Here is an 18970-nt window from a genome sequence, read left to right on the forward strand (position 1 = left end):
CTAATTTTGCGTTGCTTTCTACGGAGTTGTCTTTTGGTAGGCATTCTTTAGGGTCTGTTGAAAAAAATAAAGAAGATATGGGTTGGGGTGTTCTGGTATGTATGTGTGCTGTGTGCATGAGTGTTTGAGTAAGATGATAAAGATGTATGTAATGGTGTGTGATTGTGCATTGGGAACTAAAACTAGTAGGGATAGGTATTCTTGAATTTATGTGTTGCTAAACTGGGTTCAGATGACAAAAAAAAGTAAGCTAGTGGTGTGGAAAAGTACAAATAGTAAATCTAATGTATACAATTAAAACAGTTGTTTGTTCTATAATATGAAAATTGTAGTGGTTCAGTTGGCTAATTTGTGTGTCCAAAAATAGAAATTTGTGGGCCATTCTGGTTGTAAATCGCTGTTTAAGACATGGAAATTTTTGGACAAAATGGTACAAAATCTCTATTTTAAGAAACCAAAATAGCTTGTATTAATGTTATAGTATATTTGATTAATAATATATATATTATGGTGATATTTTACTTACTTTTTTTTAAAATTAACAGGTAACTTCTTAGTTTTTCTTTCTTCTTCGAATTCGGATGCTTCTTTTCAGGAAACTGGTCTTCACTGCAACTGTAAAAGCTTCAAATTAGTAACTTTGTTTGTATATAGCACTGTTTTTAATTTAGATATTGATTTTTTTAATTGAAATCCTCAGTGCCTTCTGTAAAACCATTAAACTAATTTATTTACATAAGATACATTGCATCAGTTCAGCACATATGATATGTTTTTAATGAACAAATTGTATTGAATGACTAACTGCAGCAAAAATAAAATATCTTTACTATGTCTTGTGAAATGTATAATATATTAGTGAATACCACTATTTCTGTAAGTAAACTGTTCTAGGTAATAGCGCCTCAATGTCATGTCTAATTTAAAGTAATTAAGTAAATAAATAAATAAAAACAAAAAATATGAAATTGTATAAGTATTTTTATAAAGGTTTAAACATAGATTGTGTTTGCATGCAATTTTGTTTGAATATATGTAGTCTATATATTTCATTCAAAAAATGTTAGTTTAACATGATTTGAGTGTGTGTGTATAAAGAAAGTAAAAAGTATAAAGGTGTATAAGTGAGAGTTGATTTTAGGAAATTGAAAAAAGTACAGTAAATTCATTTTACAGATTTTACAAGGTAAAAGTCTGTTTGAAAATGAACCCATAGCTCTCAACTCACACGCTTTTGGCGGGTGTCACACGCCTTGTAAAGGGCAGACTCACCCGCCAAGCCTCCTGCATGCCCATTCATTCCAATGGGCGTCTCACCCGCCAAAAACAAAATCGGGTGATTTCACCCGCCTGTAAAACAAAAATGGTTGAGAGCTATGTCATCTACTATACAGAAAATATGCATACCTGAAGTTTGTGTTTATGCATATGGATATGCATGGAGCTGCAAGTAGAAATATTGAAGACTTGTACAGTATTTCTGGTAGATGCTGCTTGCCAATGATATGACACTTGTACTCAGAGAGATTCAGAGTACATTTGCAGTGCTGATCTATGATGATGCAGTTAGATGTAGAGGTCTTGAATGTGATTGGTGCATGGTCATGTGATTTTTGAGGTACATCCAATGAGGGAATGGCAGAGAGAGTGTAGTGGAAATCGTAGAAGGGCTGTTCATGTTACGATATGTCCGCGGACATGGCGGTAGTTCGTGGACATCGGGAGTTACATCCGGGGATTTTTGGGTTCAGAAGTCATGCAAATGAGAATAAGCACTGAAAGGGATTGCTCAGGAAAGTTTGGTGGGTGTTTTGTGCCAGGAGAGATTTTCTCAGATACTCGTTTTGCTGAGAGAACAAAAGATAGCTATGGCTGTTTGTTTCAGAAAACAGATTGTTTGGATTTAGGAGATTCGTGGATACATTGGTTGAAGGTGCATTCAGAAAGCTGTGGAGTAGCTGTAGATCGTGGATTCCCACATCTGGAAGTACACTGGCATGGAGTACGTGGATTGAAGTGGTTGGACTTGCTACCTCTCTGTGCTACTTTGGAGACAGAGCAACATCCAGACATAATTGTAATTCATTGTGGAGGGAACAGTTTGACATGTGACTGGAATTCTTTTGCAGTTTGCTATGAAAGAAGGACTGAGGAAGGTTATGGACATGTTTCCTAATTCTCAAGTGATATTTTCACGGATTGCGCAGAGACAAATGTGGCTTTGTTCTTCTTCATTTGGTCCACAAATGGAAAAAGCAAGGTGCAATGTTAATAAGGCTGTTTGTGGCTTTCTAAGAGATTTTGGCATGTCTTCTTTTCACAATGAAAATATTATGTTTTGTAGTACATACATTTTTCGCAGAGATGAAGTCCATCTTACTTATGCTGGCAATCAGATTTTTCTGAGAAATGTACAAAATGCATTGCGACCTTTTTTGGAATTACAACAACGATTTTGAAGTAGATGTTAAACATTTACAATTTTTGACTTACAAACACCACCCAAAGGCTCTTTTCAGAGCCACCACTTCTTTCCAGAGAAAATTACAATGTTTGTGATGGAGTAGCAACCCAATTTTTGTAATGTTCGCGAACTGTCCGCGGACTTCTAAAAAATACAAACAGCCCTGCTTCATTTATTTTCACTTCTATTTTTGAACTGGGAAAGGCGGCTCTGAAAAGAGCCTTATTTTTTTTTTGATTTTTGTAATTTTGTATTTTTTTTGGTTTTTCAGACACGACACACTAGGAGAGGAGGGTAAAGGAGGTTAAAGGGGGGACACCAACCACAGGGATAAGAAAGGGCGAGCTGAGAGAGGAAGATGTAGAGTGGGTTTTATTTGGGTAGTGAGCAGGTCTTCTCGTGCTCTGAGACGATAGTCTCAAAAGCACTCCGAAGTCGCTCCCCCCTGCAGAGTACTGTGTCACAATACATACATACAACTGTGACCCTCGAAAGGTAAGGGTCATCAGCATTCTGTATGGCCTGTGAGGCAGCTTGAGAAAGACGCTGTCCCACAGAGGGGGTCCTTGTGGTGACAGGATCAGAAACAGAGGATGAAGTAGAGGAAATCAACCTGCTACGTTCTTCGCAAGGTACAACCCTGCGAACAGCCCCAGAGTGAAATGACCTCAGGTGTTGCTTCATAGTAGTGGTCCCAAAGCTGTAGTTAATGTGCTTCCCGCAACTGAGTCATTTTGCACTCATTGCAGGTAACATGGTTCGCACGAGCCTTAGGACCATTCCCATGAATGGTAAATAACTGCCACACCCAAGACTCACGCCTAGTGCGGGTAGTAGGGATTTCCTCTACCTCATTCTCATCATCCTCTTCTTCCTCCTCTGCATCCTCAGTCCTGTTCCCCTCTTCAGGCCCTTGGGGAGGTGGTGGTGGTGGAGGGGGTGGTGGTGGTGCTGAAGCAGGTGCAGCACCAAGTGGCAGTTCAGCAGCCAAGGATGCCATGTCGATGATGGTGTAGTCTGCAGGTGGCAACAAAAATCACTGTGTTCTGAAGAATAGCCAGAAACACAATGGGAATAAGCTCTTGGGCGTGGTCTTTTATAGGGGTGCTTGTGCGTGGTCCGCAGACATACGCACTGTGCGCGGACAGATCGAACACAACAAAAAGGATCGGAAAGTTTCAAAAGGTATATAGAAACTCAAGATTGCTATGTGGGACTTGTGGCATGGTGAGATTTTATTGAAAAATATTATGGATTAAAGGATAGTTCCGGGACTTTTTTTTAATTGTCCCTACGGTTCGGCCATGTGTTTTTAAGCATAAATCGGTAGATCATAGAAAACTTTCCTATGGACCTTACCCGACTTTTCGTCCATTAACGCACTCGAAATCAGCCGCCATTTTGTGATAATCCTATCATTTCCCCCCATCGACCTGGCTCACCTCGTTTGCGGCACTAAATCAAATCCCCCGCCCCTGAAACAGACTTTATCAAAACATTCATATTCCCCGCCTCTATCCGTGACGTGACTGTGCTGCGTAGGCAAACGCGCCCAGGCGTCTTCTACGCGACTCCACACAGAACCCGGAAACCAACACAGATCAGCTCACAACACAGCGCGCCACAATTCGGAATATGAAACTGTACTTTTAAATCAAACCGCGAGATTGTACATTTGGCAAAGTACATTTATTGGACATCAAATGTTTAGAGAATATTCAGCGATTTGCATTTTTCTTTGCTCTCGATCCAAAATAGTTCGTCTTGAGGCAAGCGATGTTCGTGTGCAGTACACAGGGTGTTGGTTTACGATAAAATAAGCTCTTCGGTCGCACTGATAATCGCATGGCTGTTCCAACAACGAGGCACTAGGCCACCACAACGGTATGTATGTTGCATCTAGCCATTAGTACCGCGTAAGGGCATACTTGTACTTGGCGATCGTCCCATAAAATGGTCAGGGTGGTAACGTTGTTCACGCGGAGAAGCAACTGGCGGTTGTAAAAGCCATCCGCCGGTGTCTGGTACTTGTGACACAGACAATAATGAAGGATGTACCTGTTTTAAAAACATAAAAAATGAAATTAGTCTCACCATCAGATCTTTATTAAAATTATTCATTTTATATATTAGGTCGGGAAATTATTTCATAGCTAGGACAGTGCAACTGGTTATTATACGTCATTTCCAGTAACCCACCCCCTCTCCTCTGCCTTTTTCAGAGCCGCCTGAGCGCCAGTGGACCACTTTGTCACTGATATGATATAATATGGCATTTGCAACGCGCCTATACACAAGTGTTTCAAGGCGTGGCGAGGCAGGGAGGGGGGGGGACAAGGAGAAGACAGACAACGATCCTACTAGGCCAGGTGTCATTCAGATTGCGCAAGTGCAGGGGTAGGGGGAAGGTAAAAGTGCAATGGTAAGGGGAGGGGGGAAGTGGAGTACAAGGTAAGTAGCTTAAAATAATAAATACATAGGGCCAGCTGGTGGCGGGTGCAAGGTAAGTGCAGAACAAGTGCTGGGAAGGGGGGGCTGTAGGATACTGAGACAGTCCCCCAGTGCAGGGGTTGACAGGGAGGCAGTGCAGGTGGAGAGTGGAAGGGCCCAGGACCGAGGTCGCAGACAGTGGACCAGTTGTAGCAGGGGAGAGGGAGAGAGAAAGCAGAAGCAAAAAGGAAGGTTTTGAGGTGCTTCCGTAAAAGGAAATGGTTCTCCTCAAGATAGTGCGCGGTACAAAACAATATGCCACATAGAACGAACAAATACAACTTAACCAGTCTTTAAAGCTACTGTATAGTAATTAAATTGCGGTATAAAATCATCTAAAGAGTTACTTACATTATATTTGCATTTTCCATTGTGTCTGTGCGTAGGGCAGCCCCGAAATACCACTCCTTCTATGCCGACGTTATTTCTTCTAATGAACGAACATTAAATGGCTATCGTTTCTGAAATTTTATTCATTATCGTTTCTTACGTTATTGCACCACACCCCCAAAAAGAAGTCTTTCGGGATGGTCCCGGCCTGTCAAGGTCAAATAACAATAGAACCTTATACTGAGTCGTGGGCCATTCTGGCACCCGAGCAAAAAATCAAAGCAGCTGACCTTCACTTTGAACGAGCACACATTCCTAGTTAGCTACATTCAGTGTAAGGCCATCTCACAGGACTTGAAATTTACACTCCATCTTTGCATTTTGTCTGCGTGCTTTGCAGCCCCAGAGAACCATAAATACAGAGACATTCTATATTTTTTGAAAAATGATTTATATTACTGTTTGGTTTAATTTAATGCGCAAATGAACAAGGTTGGATAGACACATTGCAAGTACACTGAGCAATCACTTTTATTTACACAATACATAGCTACACATATTCAATGGGCCTGCGACATGAGGAGACTCGAGAGCAAAGTCACAGGTGACAGGCGGGTGGTTCGCACTACTGCACGGTGAAGGAAGGGGCAAGGGTGGAGAGACACATTGCATGTACACTGAGCAGTCACTTTTATTTACACATTACATAGAAACACATATTCAATGGGCCTGCAACATGAGGAGACTCGAGAGAACAGACAATCAAATTACAATCATTTAAACCGTGATGTGTATTTCTCAATGAGCTCTGCTTTAGGTGGACATGGAACAGAGGCAATTTTGGGTGGCAATGCAGTTGTCCCCTGCACAGGTTCGTTCACAACTCCATGTATGTGCCTATCTAGGACATCAACAATAAGTCTCTCAATAAACTCACATTGCATATCCTCAAACACTGGTTTGATCACCCATTGTTTACTTCTTTTAGTGAAGGCCTTATTGTAGCGAAGTGTCCCTAAAGTTCCGGTCGTCCTATTTTGTTGACGGCCAACATTATGGTTATGTGCCAAGACCGCTAGAAGAGTCCGATTTATCATGCCCTCCATGCCAAAATGCAATCGTTTTGGCCTGTACTTTAGGCACATATTGTGGAACACCTCCAAATCTCCTGTGTGGCAGAATTCCGTGAGTCCCCTCAAATCTCTTGTTATAGTTTTATCAAATACAATCTTTTCAATGGCTTTGTGAGTGGGTGATGAAGGAATCAACCACTTCTTCTTCCGTGCCTCCTCTGTGGACAAATGGCCATGTTCACAATTGTGGAAATGTTGGTTTGTGGTCCAGCGGTGAACGTTGCTACAGTGTAGCATTACTGACCGCCATTTTTCCAGTAGAATTTCCAACGACCCTTCACATGTTTTTGAGCTCCACCAAAGATGGTTGCTGATTGACTTGGACCACTGTGAAATACCTTGCATATCTTTTTTTTTACCTGCAGCCGACATTTTTTTATTGATTGTTTTTGCAAGATGCCATACGTCAAATTGGTGATTTATATTTTTGTACTCTTCTCTCATTGTCTTGGCAATTGAAACGTGTCTGTCCGTGGCTATCAGGTCGATCACCATTCCCCGCGATTATAGTTCTTGCAATGATGCTACAAAGCCAACTTTCTCCATGGCCACTGAGGATGTACTTTGTGACACCTGCACGACCACCGAACTCACAATTTTCTTACTTTCCAAGTCCTGAAAGTGGTAGGTGCAGTACTTGGCTGAAAATCCTGGGCTGTCGCACTGTCCATCACCGGCTAGCCTGAACCGTTTGCCCGCGAATGTACTTTCAATAGACATTTTTTCCATTCTCCAAGCTTCGCTAATGGCTGGAAATAGATAATCGGTTTGGTATTTGTAGAACTGAGTTTTCGCAATGAAATGGATTCCCACAAACTGAAAGAAATACTCTAACTTTTTAAAACTTGAACCACTAAAAAGTGCGGCCGCTGCACAAAGTAGATTGCCTGCTGGCAGTTGCCCCAGCATGGGTTGTGCAGACCATGAGAACGGATGATATTGTGTACAGGTGGCATGTATTTTAAGGTTAGTGTCTCGAATTGCACGAGTCACATTAATCAATGGCTCCCCACATACTTCCCCACCAACCGAATGCCCACATTTCATCATAATAATAATATCAATCAAACAACTATCGAATACAATGAATTTGGCCTCTTTCCTTATACTGTCACTCTGCATCCCAACTGGTTCGGCCTGTAACGTTGAGGACATGTCACTCACATTAAAGGTACAATCTCTGATATCGTCTTCCGCTATGTTCAGTGATATTGATGGTGTTTCATTGTCGTCCATTTCATTCTCTTCCATTGCAACATCTGTTCCTTCTCCGGCGATGGGAGAATAAAACAATTTTTTCAACTTTCTCGCGGTCTTAGTTTTTGCGGGTGTGGATTCTGTGAATTGATCTCCGACTGCATCCGAACTACCAGGAGGACATTCACTATCAATGGCTGGTGGTGGTATAGCTCCGTTGTCAATCACTTCATATTCTTCCCATTGGCACGATGCATCTCCAGTCTCAAGTCCCTGCCAAAAGGTTTGACAAGCAACATCTCTCGTTCGCTTCACTGTCTGTGTAGATCTAGTTCGTACACCCACTCGCAACTAGAGGACAGATTGGAAAAGGGATGTTCAGTTTAAACACAACTTACAGTATTGAACTATTAACAGTGAAAAACAACATAATATAGTGACCAGGACATTAACCTTCTTTTGCTTTCTTTTCTTTGAAACTTTCTTGCCTCGAACTTCAACATCTGGACGCTGTTGCTCCGACTCGTGTGTGCATGTCTCCACTTCCTCTTGCGCTGCAACGACTATATTTTCATGATAAGCACATCCATCACGCACTGACGCTCCATCGACTCCCTGAAACATAGAACTTTCATTAGTATGTATAATAATATTGAAAACACAAAATGTACTTGGGGACCAATACCCACGTACATCTCAATAGCAAAACACGAATGAACGCATTGTGTAGAACATTCAAACGACAATTATTCACGCATTGTTGATCTAGTTAGATGGAACTGTCAAGATCCATACCTCGGGCACCGCATAGACTTCCATTGATGATATTATTGAAGATGACGCTTCAGCAACTCCCTGAAACACAGTAATTGCATTAGTATGGTTTTCTATTTTGTTAAAAAGAACATAAACTTTGTGCAGGCGTCAACGGCTCATCTAAATAGACCTGCACAAATGATCAGTTGTCTAAAATAAATAATGGATATCTAAATATGATTCGATTTGCTCGATCGTAGGAAGTGTCACCACCCAGAGATCTGCATCCACTACTAGGGGTGATGTTCTTGTAGAAGAAGCTCCGTCATCTCCCTGAAACATAGTACTTGCGTTAATAAAGAAGGAAGTATAGCGGATGTAATCACGTCATATGATCTCGCTTGATCGAACTGTCAGTATCCATACCTCGAAATGCATAAGAACATCAAGGGACGCTGTAACTGCGGTGCACACTTCTGCAAGCTGTTGCACCGACCCGTAACTGCATGCTCCCCCTTCTTCTTGGACTAATGCTCCATCGACTCCCTGAAACATAGGACTTTCATTAGTAATGAACACAATATTGAAAAAAGAAGACACATAGGAGGGCGACGACAGAAGGACATATCAATGGCTAAAAACGAAAGAAACATTGTGTGTAACAATCACGCTACAAGAATGCAAGATCTGATGATCTCCATCGATGGAACTGTCCGGAAAATGTACCTCGAGCATCTGAGTGACATCAACGGTTGTCGTCAATGCGTTGGACTCCTCAGCATCTCCCTGAAAGACAGTACTTGCATTATTTTGGATAACAATAATTATAACTGAAAACAAAGACTAGAGGACGAGTACTAGGGTGTACCATTAGGTAAAATAATTACACGATAAATTAAAACTATTGATTTACATGCCTAAAACAAGTCAGTGGCAGAATAGCTAAGTAAGATTACCCGATAGGCGCTTGAAGTGGCTGATGACTGCAATAACGACACGGATGGAGAATCTTCCGCCTTCATATTGAGTGGATACATAAATGGGGAAATTATTGTTAGCTAATGCTACACACTACCGCAAGGCCGAGAGCTAAATCCGTAAACTTGACTCACCAGTGGAGGGATGTGGACGAATAGAGTGGGAATAGCGGTTGAGAGCAATTTTCGCGTCGCTCGCGGTGTTATCTTCTTTATTAGCAATGATGTGGAGTACATGTCTGAGCTAAAGTGCCTGCTGCAGATTCGGTATCGATCACCCCTCTTGTCCGCAAAGACTTCTAGGACTCTACTTTCAAGCTCAGACGGTGGATATCCGCAATATCGGACCCATTCTCTTATCTGATCTATTGTCTTAGGGAAAACATGCATTATAGTACCTTCAGATTTATTATGGGTCTTCGAAGGGCAACCGCCAATGGAACAGGCAGGCATTGTGGAAAGTTCTGAAAAGTAAAGATCAACAATTCTCAATGAATACCAATGTGTTAAAAAATTAAATGACACATAAAAGGTCCAATGCAAGGTTTGTTTTGGTTCTTGGAACTATACACGTTATTCACATGCGCATAAGTATTTTAATAACTTTAAAAAAATAGAAAAATAATTTGACTAAACTCAGAACATGTGACTAGTTGCATGTACTGTCTTGAACGAAAAGAAAACATGGATGCAATTTGATGACTACTAGCAAATAGATATAAATTAAAAAATTGGACGCAAAATGATTATGGTACATGGCCTTACCTTGACGAACAAACAGTTAGATGCAGGGATCAGAGTAGTTTCTTGTCGTAGAACAGGGAGCAGTTCACAGGTTGCAAACTGACGAGTTTGCTCGAAGTGGTCACGGAAGTTCACAGAGACGAAGAGCAGATAACCAGCACCTTCACGGGTTGACTAGCAAAGCGCAAAGAAGTTCTCATTAGAAATATGAAGTGGGTTATAAAGAATTCGAAACAGGGGTGTGTTTGTGAATGAATGACGTGTATATGTCGTGGCATTATGCGGTTTGCAGGGGGGCGTCCAGCGTGAGGGGGGATGCTTGGCAGGAGACATGGGGTCTGGAGGTAGACATGGGAACAACAACCCATGCTCTATAGACCACTTTGAAGTGTACATGGTCTTTGGCACCTCTTGGCCTTTATCGCTCCCTGACAGCTCCACTTGCCCGCGCAAGTACCCCGGTGCGAACTGCCTTTGATAGGGCGGGGGGTGGATTGGGGCGGTGGTCGTGCAGACAAGACACAGGAAGACTCGTGAATGGAGACACACTTATGTGGATTGAAGGTGGGCGACCAGCGTGAGGGAGGATGCTGGCCGGAGACACGGGGTCTGGAGGTAGACATGGGAACAACAACCCATGCTCTATAGACCACTTTGAAGTGTACATGGTCTTTGGCACTTCTTGGCCTTTATCGCTCCCTGACAGCTCCAAGTACCCCGGTGCGAACTGCCTTTGATAGGGCGGGGGGTGGATTGGGGCGGTGGTCGTGCAGACAAGACACAGGAAGACTCGTGAATAGAGACACACTTATGTGGATTGAAGGTGGGCGGCCAGCGTGAGGGAGGATGCTGGCCGGAGACATGTGGTGTGACAAGACAAGGCACAGGAAGACTATTCAATGGAGACACACTAGATTCATTTAAAAAATCAAAACAACCATTGTTAAAATATATGTTGGGTTTTATTTTAGATCTTAATTTCAATTGAACATAAATAATAAACATTACACATTGTAAAGTTCCGGTTGCAGCACATCCAGGGAAAATCCGTGGTATTGTACTGAAGTGGGAGAATGGAAAACCAGACTCCCGTCCTTCACCTCTCGCGCTTGGCCTAGAGGGTCGCGGCCCAGACACCCGCCACGAGAAGAGTTTGCCCATTTACCAGATGACCAAATACCCTGGTACAGAAACATACGGATGTGTCCATCTGCCTGCCCAACAGCCCGCACTGGCCATGCCGACACCTGCGGCACGGACCAACTAGACTGAAATCTACACATCGTTAGAGATGCCATGACGACCTAGATAACGGGAAGCACCGCTGAACTATTATACACGCTGAACATTTCCACACCAATCTACACGAAGAACATACTCAGTGCTCTGACGTAGGCGACAGGCTTATTCACGGACGTGCATCTTTATTATTTTTACATAGGCTTTCAGAATGCAGAAACGCAAGACGCACCATGAGCTCATTTATAACGCTTGCTCACGCTTCTCTTGAAACCCGTTACCATCATGAGAGATATAATGGAAACACGATACTGGCCATGAAACTGTATGCCATTATAACCTAAAGCATCCATGCACTAAATGGATTACTCGTGCACCAGGCCCAAGTAGGCCTCAAGCAAGAGTTCCCGTGGACATTAACAAAGCAAAAGTCAGGTTGCTGAGCCTGCAGAAAGAACCCAGTGGAGCAACCAGCCAAGGTCGTAATGTTGCAAACCCACAGTCAAGAAACAAATCTTTAAAGGCACGATGTTGCAACCTCGCACTCCACGTACCAATGTTAAAATCATATCTGCAAATTAAACCAGACATACAGTGGAAAAACAATATTAATTGTGCAGAATTATGCCTCAAACACGGTCCCTCCCCACGTGACCAAGCCGAACCTGACGAGATGCCAAAACCCAGGAGAGAAAAGGCGTCTGGGTACCTCGCTACGAGACGCAGGCCGACACACTTGAAAGGCTCAATGGACACCTGCTACAGTGGGAACGGTCAGTCTCCCACCTATGAATAAATCCTCACATTGCCTGCACGTACCCATATTGAAACACTGTTGCAACCACAGGTGCACCGTGTGCTGGGAACAACGGTGGTCCCAGGCTGGGGAGCTCACGGATGCACCAATCAGAACATGAGGTTCTTATCTCAGACGTCAGTAACGTTAGCCAATCCTCAGGGGTCTTCATGTAACAATTCTTATGTATCTAATTGTAGGGACAACCCAGATATACCACCTGACTACATCTTAACCACTAATATCATTCTCTATATGCGTACTATACTAACCCCACCACTCGAGCAACCAATCAAGAGTGGCGATAGGTTCTTTTGGTAACTTTTTGGAATGACGCAAGTAGCGCGTCATAATGTAGTAAAAAGGGCCTGCGAGCCCCACTATTGTGTGTGTGTCAGGACGAACGCGTACGCTCCTTGACCCATCCCTGCCGTTTGCATAATAAACGGCAGAAGTTGCCTTGCTCCTTGTGTGTGCCTCATACTCTGTCTCGATCCGAGATATACACGGGAGGAGTTGGGGCCTCCCTGCCCGGAGGTCTGCGGACGGCCCGGCCGACCCCGGCAGAATCCCCCCCGACAAGTTGGAGGCACTGCTGAGATCTGTTTAAGATCGACTTTTATTTTTTATTTTTCCAGGCACTCCCGTTGCGGGGAGGCCCGGCGGCGCGGCCCCCTCTGCCGTTGCCCCCTTCTGAGGACTACAGGACCATCGCGGAGCTGCGAGAGGACCGGACAGCGCAATCCGGATATTGGCCCTCGGGAGCCGGTTGAGAAGTATCCCGCCCGCGGTCGGCGAGTGTCCAGACGTGGTCCAGACGAGGGGAGGTGGCGAGCCGCTTGGAGGGGTGCACGCAGTCGAGCGGCCCTGCATCGAGGGAACTTGGTGAGCATGACACGCACAACAAGCAATGCGAAATTGTGAGGGAGGGGGCGGAAGTAAATAAGGGAGGAGGGAGGTATTGTAAAAAGGTGGGGTGAAGGTTTAATTGAGTGATGATAATGGAATGAATGGTAGTGAATTGAGTGCGAGAGAAGGCGGCTAACGTTACGCGAAAGAGGGGGGCAGGGCACGAGAACAACACGTGCAGACGCTCGCAACAAAAAGCTAACGTTACGCGAAAGAGGGGGGCGGGGCACGAAAACATCACGTGCAGCCGCTCGAAAGACACTGATTGGCCTAAATCGCGACTACGTGTGAGGGTGGGTGTGTGTGGTTTCCTACGATTTGACATTTATCATTCAATGAGTAGATGAGGTTCCCTATTGTTCGAGCAAGAAACTCGATAGGTAGATGAGGTTCCCTATTGTTCGAGCAAGAAACTCGATAGGTAGATGACGTTTCCCTGTGGGCGGTGGCTAGTTACGTAGTTGCCCAAAACGGAAGATAATTGGCTGGTTAAGCCCTCCTGTTGAGGGGCGTATCACACGCGAGGCGACGCAGCGTGCGCAGTCCGGTTATAGTATTGATGAGATTACCTTGTTCAAGGAGAGACAGGAAGACAGCTGTAGGGTTAGCGGGGTAGATTGCAAGTGTATTTTGAATTTAAAGAACATAACACGAATATACCAGTAGTTCGAAGAAATAGGTGACGTCACCAGTAGGGATTTAGTAAGATATCGTGAACACAAGAAGCTTTGGGTTTGACATTGGTGGGGAAGAGAAACATGATAAAGGAGCGGACACGGAGATAAACGATAAACGAGTGGATCAAAGAGGAGAAGGGGAAGGGGGCGTGGCTGCGCACGGAGAACGCCGGCCACGGCAAGTGTAAAGGTGGGAGGAGAACGGGGAAAAAGGACGACTGTGTAAGATCGTCGTAAGGGGTACGCAGCTGCAGGGGGCTGCGTGCGCTTCGGCCGCAGGGGGCCGTAGGGGAAGGAATATAATATAACATCATAAATATATTTGTTTTATAATTTTTTTTTTTTTTTTGTGATTATTATCATTGCATAATTTGTCAAAGGATTGTCGTAAGTCCCCACACTTGCGGGGCAAGGTAAGCAATAAAAGGTTGTATGTTGCAAACTGGTAGCAAGGGGAAGGGTAAGAAAGGGTGCGCTAGTATGTCATACGGGAGAGGGTTGGGAGGGTGGGGGAATACCCTCACTACCCCACTACAACATATATGCACCACACTGCCACCACATAGGGAGAAGTTAATTAAGTACAGCATAGAGTGGACCCAGGGGACGGACAACAAAATGTTGACACCATGGCCGCCTAATGGTAGCTTTGACCCATATGCCCAACATTCACTATTAAACCATCTGCACAATACATACAAGGGGAAGAAGTTGGCAAACCATGTGGAGGTGTTTAACTTATGGAGGATGTTCCAGGGGTCTAGACCAGGACCAAATGGAATGTTCACTATGGGGGAAACACCGGAAGAAAAGGAGATTAAGAAAGAAGGAACGGATGGGGAAAAGGAGAGTGAAGGAACAAAGAATATGGGGAATGAAAAACTGGGTGGAGGAAAGGTTGATAAATTAGCTGACATAAAACAGGAACCGAGCAATGAGATACCCTTAACACCGGGAGTGAAAACAGAGGGAGGAGGGTTGTACCCTTTAAGAGAATTAGGAGAAATAAAAGGACAGTTAAGGGCGGCTGAAGGATACTCAAACCCGGCATACAGCCCTCCACCATATGTGGCTCATGGAAAGATACCAATGGGGGACGGGAGGAGAGAAGAGCAGACTGTAGAGATAGGAAACGATGAGTGGGTAGCTGCACAGATATTGTTGAAATTACGAGGATCACTAACTGGAGAGGAAAGGGAGGCGGTAAAGAGAACAAACGAGGATAGTGAAAGAGAGAGTGAAATGAGGGGAGAGGAGCTGCTACGGCAGAAGGAAGAGATTTTGGAGGAAAGATTAGCTAAACTAAGGGATGAGCAGAATGAACTGATAAAACAACTTGAGGGGGAGGAAAGAGAGAGAGTGAGGAAAAGGAAAGAAGGTAAGGACGAATTGGAAAAATTAAGGGAGCAAAGTGAGGAGAGAAAGAGGGAAGCTGTAAGGGTAAAAGCAGCAGCAGAAAGGGTATCAAGAGTAGTGATGAGGGAGAAGAAGAAGGAAGAAGAAGAAAATGAAAAAGAAATGGAAATATGGAGGAGGAGGATAATATCAGAGACAGCTAAAAAATATGAAGAGGGGAAGGTAATAGAGAGTATAGTAGAAAGAGAAAGGGTGAAATGGGAAAGGAGGAGAGAGGATGAAAGGATATTGGAACAGATGAGCAACGAAGTAATGGAGGAATTAAAAAGGAAAAGAGAGGAAAATAGTAGGGAGATGGAGGAGAGGAGTGAAGGGGAGAGAGAAGAGAGTAAGAGGGAGAGTGAAAGATGGGGAGAAGTATATAAAAATAGAGAGGTAGCAACAACGTCAGCACTAAGGGGAACAGGTGGTAACAACGGAAAGGAAGAGGGAGACCTAATAGACTTAAAAACTGTAACAATAAAAGGAAAAAAGGCAGAGTGGGGGGCGCAATTTATGAATGATTTTTGTAGTGAGGATGGAAGGAAGAGTGAAAGGGAAAGCTTAGATAAGCTATACCTCACTAGAACAAACATAGATTCGCCATGGGTGAGTAGAAGATGGGAGGAGCTGGAGAGAAGTAAGGAGGAAGTGAAAAGAATGGGAGAAACACAAACTAACGAACACACGCCACCGACGCTCACCAACCAACACACGCCACCCACATCACCATCATGCTCTCTAACGCCACACCCCACATGTTCAACAACTGCACGCTCTCTGCACAGAATAAAGCTCGCACCCTTCATGGACGAAGTTACACCTTATGCATGTCGGCTTAGGGACCTCCCTAGTCGCAGGCAAGACAGGCAAACAGACGTGCCAATATTGAACACAGGAAAGGATGAAAAAAGGGGAAAGGAAGAAGAGGGAGGTAGGAGAAGAGGTAGTAAGGAAGGATTTGAAGTAGTAAAAGGAATGGGGGAAGAGGAGGGGTGTGAAGAGTTAACATCATGGAGCATAAAGGATGACACAAGACAGAATGTAATGCCACTGCTGGAGAGAGGAGGGGTTAGACCACAATATGTACCTTGGAAACATACGGATAAGGAAAACATAAAATGTAGGCTCCCATCATTAAGTGGAGGTGCGGGTAAATGGATATATGAAATGGAAAAACACACCGCAGGACAGAAACTAGCAGTGGGAGATGTTAAGGGCCTGTTAATATCAATATTAGGGGATAGAGCGGATGACATTTGGAAAAGAGCGGGATTCCATGGGGTAACAATAACAAACACATCGCATGATGGGGCACCATTTGCAAACTGCAGACATGCGCTATGGCAGGCACTAAGAGTGCAGTACCCAGACACATCAGACATAGGAGCCATTACTTCCCGTAAGATGGGTGAGAACGAGGATCCTGTTGATTATATCCAGGATATTCAAGAGAAGTGGCGCATGGAAACTAGAGAACAATGGGACAAAACACCAGCCATATTTTATCATATACTAGTACAAGGGCTCCCAGAAGGAGTTCAGAGACAATTAAAGAAAGTAGTGGGGATGGAAGCAAAACCATGGCCGGAAATACAACTGACTATAGTACATCACTGTAGAACATGGCAAGGAAAAATGAAACAAAAGGAAGAGGACAGGAAAACAGAAGAGGCCAAATTAGTACAGAAAAAACTTACTAAATATACCATGGAAGGGGCACTAATAACTGCGCCAACACCAATGGCCCAAAGCCCAACGCAAGTAGTGGCTGCACAAAATCCAGCTCAAATAGCGCCTCCACAAGAGGTAATAGAGCAAGTGCTGCCTCTGCAATCACACGCACAGAACATGGGAGGAGGGTACCCAATGCAAGGAGCTGGGTATTATAATTATAATAGAGGGAGAGGAGGGTTTATGAGGGGAAGAGGATACGGATATAATACCCAACAACAGGCTGGGGGACTCAGAAATAACTACCAGACAGGGCAACCAGTATACCAGGACAACACAGGGAACTTCCCATGGCAAAACAGGGAACCACCCGTGTGTTGGAGCTGCGGACTATTAGGACACATGTCACGTACATGCAGGGTCAGGCCAGGAACACCAGCATGGAACGAACAAGCACAACATAGGACATCACAAGAACAGCAGGGCATACAACCACAGCAGATGTCACCACAAGGGAGTGACCAACACTATTCCCTACCACAACAACAAATAAAACAATACCTGCCACAAGTAACTGGTGCAGCGTTAATACAACCACCACCACAACCTGAACGAACGCAATTGGGTGGGGTGACGGTGTTGGGGCACAACCCTTACACAGGGAATGGCCAGTCATTGTACCCCCAATAGGACAGCCCACAGACGGCCTTGGTGTGTCCCATCCTGTCAGTAACACCTAATAGTGCGGAGGAGCCACGCATAGAGGTAACGATAGGTGACAAAAAATTATCATTCCTTGTTGACACCGGGGCAACCCGGTCTTGCATAAGGGAAGGTAAGTTTAAGATGTCAGGCGAAGCCATGAACACACAAGGGTTTTCTGGGGCTAAAGGGTTGGTTCCATTTACTGATAACGTTCCGCTATCTATTGGAGATTACGATCTGTCAGTACCACTTTTGTATTATAGTGCCTCACCAGTAAACATACTGGGGAGGGACATAATGAACAGATTAAATATGACGATCTCCTTTACAGAGGATGGCATAATTTGCTCTACTCCAGGGATTAACATGCTTGCAGCACGACAGATTTTGCAAGCATACTGTGGACAGATAGCGATCAGGGCGGAGCCGGTAGACGGCGAGCTATTCCAGTACGGAACAGACATGGCATTTGCATGGATGCCAGGGATAGGAGGGAAAATATGGAGGAGACCAGCAGCCTATCTATTCCGACCAGAAACACCAGCTAATGAACTGGAAGGGAAGGTCCTTGCAGTGGACATTGAGAGCATTATTGCAACAGCTGATTATGTTGCTGTGCACGCCCAAGATAAAGAAGGGAGAGCATGGAGGGCGGTGATAGCACTAGCAGAAGGATGTAGGCTGACCCAGGTGTCAGATGAAGAGTTGTTTTCAGAAGAAAAGGAGGAAAATGAAATGGTGTTCATGATGAGTGTAGAAATGTGGCTAACAGTGGCTCACAAACAAGTGGCACAGAAAATTGCAATGGCACTTGAGGCACCCGCTGGCACACCAGTCCCATTTTTTAAAGAAGATATGTCAAAGGTGCCAAAATCATTATGGACTATTAGCCCTTATGATGTAGGATGCATTAAAAGCATAGGGGGTGTAAGGATAAAATTAAAAAAGGGTGCCATACTACCAAGAGTGAAACAATACCCATTGTCAAGAGAGGCAGATGAGGGCATATACGAAACCATAACAGCCCTTATAAACAATGGCATATTGGTCCCCTCAGAATCCCCATGCAACACAGCTGTGTACCCGGTGCGCAAGGCTAAAGGAGGGTCTTGGCGGTTCATACAGGACCTCAGACCGTTGAACAACATAGTAGAAGCAGAGTATCCAGTAACAGCAAACCCGGCCACAATTTTGTGTGGCATTCCAGCAGAAGCATCACGGTTTACAGTGATTGACCTTAAAAATGCTTTTTTCTCAATACCATTACACCCAGACTCACAAGACTTGACAAGCTTCACTTACCGAAATAGGAAGTGGAAACATACCAGATTACCACAGGGATATTGTGAATCACCTTCAATTTTCAATAGGGTAATACAGATGGATTTGGGTAACGTTGAGTTGGAAAGCACAGTGTTACAGTATGTGGATGACATAATAATTTGCAGTACAAATGAAGATAAATGTAGAGAGGACTCATTAAA

The sequence above is a fragment of the Ambystoma mexicanum genome, chromosome 5p, assembly GCF_040938575.1.
Source record: "Ambystoma mexicanum isolate Mex_15411 chromosome 5p, UKY_AmexF1_1, whole genome shotgun sequence".
Classification (NCBI taxonomy): Eukaryota; Metazoa; Chordata; class Amphibia; order Caudata; family Ambystomatidae; genus Ambystoma; species Ambystoma mexicanum.